Source organism: Bos indicus, chromosome 1, assembly GCF_029378745.1.
Source record: "Bos indicus isolate NIAB-ARS_2022 breed Sahiwal x Tharparkar chromosome 1, NIAB-ARS_B.indTharparkar_mat_pri_1.0, whole genome shotgun sequence".
Taxonomy (NCBI): Eukaryota; Metazoa; Chordata; class Mammalia; order Artiodactyla; family Bovidae; genus Bos; species Bos indicus.
Window position 1 is genome coordinate 80188763 of NC_091760.1, and position 7009 is coordinate 80195771.

The following is a 7009-nucleotide window of genomic DNA, read 5'->3' on the forward strand; positions in this document are numbered from 1 at the left end:
CTCATATCAAAGGTACACACAGTCAACACAGTTTATAATTGCTGATATCGCTCTTGATGAAGTGGCTGGAGTAGTGTTTGCTGGATTTCTCCATGTAAAATTATTCCCTCCCCCATCCCTTCCTAAACTGTACTCTTTGGAAGGAAGTCATTACCCATAGCTCACACTTGAGGAGTGACTGCTGTCAAGGATGGGAATAGGTGGGTATATAACTGCTCACTCCTCATGGATATTTCTTTTATACTTTGGGTTGTGATCCAATATTATTCGATTTCTTTTTCTTGCTTCAGATTTTCCAGCTTTGGCCATTGGGAGTTCTCCAGTCTCTTTGAAATACCCCTGTGAATGCAGTTTTTGTTTGTTTTTCAGCAATTCCTTATTTACAGTGCTATATAATGTTCCATTCTAATGTCATATATACTTCTTGCCCCAGTCCTAGCCTAGAACCAGCCATTTATCCAAGGAGCCTTGCTTTCTGTTACTTCAGAAAGGGATCAGAAATCAAGAACTGGCAGCAGGTGGGCTCTTGGCTATTGTAGCATCATTATTTCTAGGCCAAAAATACATTAAATTTTACATTTTTAACACCAATGTACACACAATTACAATGCAATCACACTACTCCTAAGATAATTATAGGTTTATTAACAGTGATAAGTCACAGTACCATAGGAACCTGTGAGGACTCCTATATGGCGTCCTACACTGGGACCAACATGCAGAACTTGTGAATGACAGTCTGCTCCTTTCCATACTGTCATTGTACTGTTAAGACTGATGTAGAACCTCAGTGGAGATGATCTCAGGAGTCCAAAAGTGGAGACTTCTCTGAAGGTCACAGAAAATGTAAGGCCACAGAAAATGGCTCTTTGGCAGGTCTGCCCACCCCGTATCCTCTTCTAATGATAAGCTATGGAAAAACACAGTGGATTTAGAACCAGGACATCAAAGTTCTGGATCTGACTCAGCCTGGTCCAGTGTGTGCAGCAAATACATTCTGTGTGGGCCTGTTTCCAGTGATACAAAATCAGTTGCGTGGGATCAGACAATTGCTGAGGACAGAGGGCTTCCCTGGTAGCTCAGCTGGTAAAGAATCCACCTGCAATGCAGGAGACCCCGGTTCAATTCCTGCGTCGGGAAGATCCGCCGGAGAAGGGATAGGCTATGCATTCCAGTGTTCTTTGGCTTCCCTGGTGGCTCAGCTGGTGAAGAATCTGCCTGCAATGCAGGAGACCTGGGCTCAATCCCTGGGTTGGGACGATCCCCTGGAGAAGGGAAAGGCTACCCACTCCAGTACTCTGGCCTGCAGAATTCCATAGACTATATAATCCACAGGGTTGCAAAGTCAAGACACCACTGAGTGACTCACTTTCACTTCCCAGTGCTAGCCTATTATAACTCTCAATAGTTTTTCATTGAGAGAATGTAACTTGCTCCATCTCTCCTTGTAAACAGGCATCGATATTCCAGAAAGTTTAAATGGAGGGATGGTGGTGGTGGGGAGGTCGCTGTCAATAAATAGGAGTTGCTTTTAAAATTATTTCCTGAAGATATCAAGGTCTGTTAAAGGCCTTTTGCTTAAGACAATCAGGCCTGAGAAACTTTAGACCTTTCTTTTTAAAGAATGGAGATCATAGAAGTATAGGAAATATTGGTAGAAAGGATCTCTATCATTGCCTTTAAGTTTGTTTTGGTAGAGGAAGGCTTTTTTTTTTTTTTTTGGTAAGGTCAAACTCCTCATCTGTTATTTCCTCTGACTTCAAATAATTACTTTTAATGCAGTGATGGCTGAGCTACCTCTCAGTTTCTTACCAGGAATTTCTATCTAGGTTTTTTTTTTTTTCTTCTCCTTCTGTATGAATATTATGACATTTTTTTTTTACATCCACATGGGACCCAGTGGCTTACAGCGTGCTCGGTTTACAAGTGTCAACTCCTTCCTGTCATTGACTAGGACCGATTCCAAAAACAAGCAGAAGTGGTGGGGCAGGACAGAACTATGGTGCAGAAAAGACACTTGGGAACTGTCACATCTGATTAGGAATGCAGATCAAAGGTACAAGGTCTTAGAACTGGCACTTCCAGCTCTTAACATTTGAAATCTTCAATTGGCTTTTGGACCTATTCAACATAATCTCAGACTTTGGTCTACAATTGGTTAAAAATTGATAGAGGTGAGGATTCTGGGACTGCCTTCTTTACTTAGAAGTTTACATTTTAACTCCTTCTTCCACCCCAGGGACACATATATACTTTCCATTCCCCTCTCCATCTTAAAGTTACAGATACATATATATTTAGACATAAAGGTATCAAATTTAGAACTGATAGACATCCTGCCAACACTGGGGTTATACCTTCACACAGTTAAGGAGACTGAGTCCTGACAAGTGGTTTTGTTCCACATCAGATAAGGAGTTCCCGGCAGAACTGTAATTAGACACCAAGGTCTTCTGGCAACAAATTCAGTTTTGTTTTGTTTCTTCCCCTACCTCACACTGTGCCCCCGCAGAGTTACACAGTTTTTTGCATGTGTCTCTGTATGTACATGTGTTACATAGACATTGACATGGAAGAAACATGCACCGGGCATCTGTGGTCTGACCTCAGGGAACAGTTTAATGACTCGGATTTCAGGCAGCTCAAAGGGTTCTGCGGGTGGAGGCTGAAATAAACAAGAAAAGCCACTGTGGAGATGTGAATGGAAAAGTACCGAGTACTCCCTCCCTCCCCCTCCGCACATTCTTCTGCTCTCCAGCTCTCCCTGCCATCAGGCCGGCTTCAAATAGGCTTTGGCATGGTCAGGTGTGCAGAGGGCGGTGTGGAGAAGAAAAAAAAAAACATGCAGGCACAACACGCAAATCAAGTTTCTCCACTTCTAGCCTTAGGTAGTAAAGACAGCTAAGTACTGCAGCTGGCAGCCAGTGGCAGGGTGGGCCAGCCACTCTGAGTTTACAAACACTCCAGTGCCTTCCTCCCTCCAACCCCCTCCTGGTCCAGCTGTTGCTTTCCCTCATGCTAAGGTTTCAAAGGAAGTGAAAACCCTGTTATTCAAAACAGTGATTGAATGCAATAAACAAATGATTATGCACCCCCAATCACTTCTCTATTTTAAGCTCCTGATATTTATTTCCATTTTAAATTAGTGAGAAAAGTATGGAAAAAATCAGTGTTTTGGGGGTAAACTCTGAGCTAGGCTGAAAAGGTTTCTAAAGAAAAAAAAAGTCTCAGAATAATACAGGCTGAAAGCAGGCAGCATATGGATCAAAATTAAACGTTGACACTTCTTTTTTCTGAAGGTAGTGATTGGAAATCATCTTTTAAAAAAAAATGTCTCAAAACTTTCTGCTCAATTTCTCTAAATCATACCAACAAAATGCTTTTTTCTCTCCAAGGATAATATAAGGGGCTTGTTTACAATAGCTCTAAATGAAGGATTTGAAATAAAATGAATGGGTACATTAAAAAAATCTCCCAGACCCATCAAAAGTAGTTGTTGAGTACCACAGTATAGGTGACAGGCACCACCAAGTCCAAATGACTGTCAAAACTCAATACTCATTGTGACCTGGAGTTTGTTCTGAGAACCAGTTTACAATTCACACAGAGCCCAAAGCAGCCTCTCTTTCCTCAATTCTGTCAGAAAATGAGACACCCACCTCAAAGCCCAGGCAGTCAGATCTTCCTGATTCTCTAACACAGGACCAGAGAACCACAAAGACCTGTTCTCAGTTGTGTCTCGGGGTCCCGCAGGCCTCCAGTGATGGCCCTCCTGTCCTCTTGAAAGAAGGAAGCCTCGAGGAGTTGATTGATCTGCAAAGTTCTTTCCAGTCCTAAAATCTATAATTCTCTTATGTGACAGTTTCAAGATCTACCAAGGTGCCAGAAATCCCTGACAGGTGAAACCAATTTCCTCTTGGGAGTTCCCTTAGAAAGAGGACAAGACAGTGTTTACTCCAAGGATAGTTCCTTTTCAGCTGTGGCTGTATTGTGGGGAAGTTTGTGAGGGAACTGGATGCAAAATCTGTTCCTTTCCTTAAACAGATGTAATATTAAGACCAAGCTATTTTATTTTGCAACAAAGCTTATATTCATCCAGAACCTGTGATTAAGAACCTATCACCATACCCAAACCACCAGGCAAACAGGCTGACTGGATCCTCTACTCTGAGTATTAATAGCCAGAAGCCATTAAATCATAGGACTGGTTTGATACATAACCCTCCAAGTTCACAAGAATCACACATAAGACCCCAGACATGAAATCTCTCTTCAGGGCTTCTTATGGATGATTTGAAAGAATTTGAATATATTCAAGTCAATCCTTTCTTTAATCCTATCACTGCCGGGGTGAGGGAGGTTCACAGAGTGATGCCAACTGATTACTAATGGGGAGAAATCAAGAAATGAGAGAAGGCAGGACATTATGGAAGAAATTCAATGGGTATAAAAAATTTGATAAAGTTACTTTCCTAATAATTGAAGAGATTGAGAGGTGGGTGCACAATTTTCCTCACCATTCATCTGGAAAAGAGAAGGGGACCTACAAAAATGTAAATCCTTACCTTTAAAATATTTTCAATAATTTTTTTTCTTTTAACATCTCCTGTTCTGGTTAATTTCTTTCAATTTGGGGGCTGGGGGAGTATTAGAAATGTGGGACTCTGGCATTTGGCCCCAGAAAGGGTCTGAGGACCCTGGTGATGGGATTAATTATCTATAAACCAGGCCTAGTGGGGTCTTCCTTTACAGACTTCTCGCAGAGAATTAGAGGGCTGAGGTACTAGAAGGGTGAATTCATTCCCAGCCCCCACTCTGGTTGGTTCTACTGCTAGAGAGAGCAGATTTCCCTTTGCTCTGCAGCGCCCCCACGGGGCTAAGATTGGAATGGCAAAGAGAACGCGAGAGGGACAAGCAGTGTGTTTCAAGTGGTGGTGGGGAGGACCCAGTGAGGCTGGATGTCAACTTTGACAAGAAAAGGGACCCCACATCACAAAAGTTATCACATTGCAGAATCAGTAGCAGGGCAGAACCACACAATTCACATTCCAAACCACCCAGATACACCTGAGGAACATACTCATAAAAAATAGAAAAATAATCACCCATAGAAATACACAAAGACGATCGCTTCAGCAAAATCGGGTGTCATTTAGAATCCGGTGGGATTCCTTTAAAACTCTTTCGAAATCAGGAGGAAGGGGACAATTTAAAAAACAGTCTGCCTTCTGGCAAAATGAATCTTCATTTAACGATAACGTGTGTCTTCGGGGGTAAAATGTTCATTTCCACAAGGGTGACAGGATTAGGCCTATGTATATTTTTCAAAAATCCTTCACAAGACAGGCTTTTCTGCAGAAGCTGCAGTAATCCATCTGTCAATAAGTATTAAAATATTCAGATTTCAAAGGGACAGACACACTTTAGGCATTTTTCCTAAGCTCCAGCCCTTGTGGAAAATAATCGACCCCTTTGGATCTCTCCTGGTTGTAAAAACTCCAACACGGCCTTTTCAAAAGGGGGGCTGCACTGACATTTTCAGCAACAGATCTGAACTTCTTACAGACTTCTGGGAAAGAGATTCCCACATATCCCAGGAAACAGCCAGTAATCTCTCTGCTCACTTCTCCACTATAAATCCAAATTTGGAGAGGTAGATTATTTGGGGAGATATCTTTATTGGAAATTAACATGTGCAGAAATTTTGTGGAACCTTTAAGAACTCGTCTGTAATTTAATGAGTCCGCCTGAAGGACTTTCATAGCCAAGGCTCAGAACAGCCTGACCTTTGAAAGCTGCTTCTGGTCCAAACATTTTGGGTTAATACTTGAGGAATCTGAAATATTATTTTCCCCTCACACCCTTCTTTTAAGAGAGAGACATAAAAGAAACAAGAGTCTCCCTCATTCAGGGATGAGTAGGAGGGGAAAAAACCCCAACCAACATTTAAATAGGGAAACTGGCAGTTCTGAATAAACAAACCAAGGCCCACAGTGAAATGATTCTGCACTGCATTTGCCTTTAAAAAGAAAGGGAGGAAGAAAGAAAGATTTCCCCCCTTTTCCTCCTCCTCCTAACTCAGCTCTAAAACTAAGAGGACTGTGCTGCGTGAAGCGCGTTGTAGTTGTAGCACAGTCTGTTCTAAATCCACGCAGTATCTGTGATACTGGCACCGCAGGCCTTTAGAATTCCCTCCGGCTGGTCTCTTTAAACACAGACAGGAGAGATTTTTAACAACGACCTTGAAACGAGCTGGGAGGGAGCGGGGGGAACCAAGACCTAAAGAAAAAGCAGAACACAAACATGTATTTGGCTCACAGAATTTTGTAGAACACAAGCGTACGCGTACACATACACACACGTTTCTTGCAGCAAGAATTTTCCTAAGAGTCAACAATAACAGAGTAAACCCACCACTTGCTGTCCTGGAAAGAAACAAACCAAAACAAATCCTTTGAACATGTCTCTCAAGTGCAGGAGAGCGTCCTCTCAGTAAAAGTCCAAGAGGAAAAGGAAAATTGAATACCCTTCCCCGCCCCCCTGAAAAAAGTGGGGGTTGGAATTGTTACATACGACAAAAAATTCAAGCTTCTTTCAACACTATCAGTATTAAAACAACACGTCTTCCTTATATCGCTTGAGAGATTTCATAGGGGTAAAACAAAACAAAATCCAACCGATGCGGGATCCTACGATTTACGTAACATCACAAAGTTGCAAAAGGCAAAAATCAGAAGCAAAAATCCGAAAACCATCATAATACAACCACCCCAAATCCCAAACCACCACACCAACAAGGAAAAAAAAAATCCCAAACTGTCCCAAATAAAAATAAAGCAAATGAACCCACCGAAAACTGCTTGGCAAATATTTTTCTCGTGGTGCCTAATATTCTAGCTGGAAAGAGCTGTGGTGTTTATTGTTTTTTTTTTTTTTTTCTCTCTCTCTTACTCGCCCCGAAACCTACTATATATAACAGACTTTTCCCAAAGGTTCCAACCTCTCGCTT

At 41.9% G+C, this 7009-nt stretch overlaps 1 long non-coding RNA gene across 1 annotated transcript; it reads right to left on the bottom strand.

Annotated features, from left to right (window-relative positions):
- Positions 1-625: 625 nt before the first annotated feature.
- On the bottom strand, positions 626-6669 carry LOC139183216 (uncharacterized). The gene is made up of 2 exons (XR_011566766.1): positions 3660-6669; positions 626-2665 (listed from the first exon to the last, which is right to left on the bottom strand). It is a non-coding gene; the product is annotated as an uncharacterized lncRNA (long non-coding RNA).
- Positions 6670-7009: the final 340 nt, after the last annotated feature.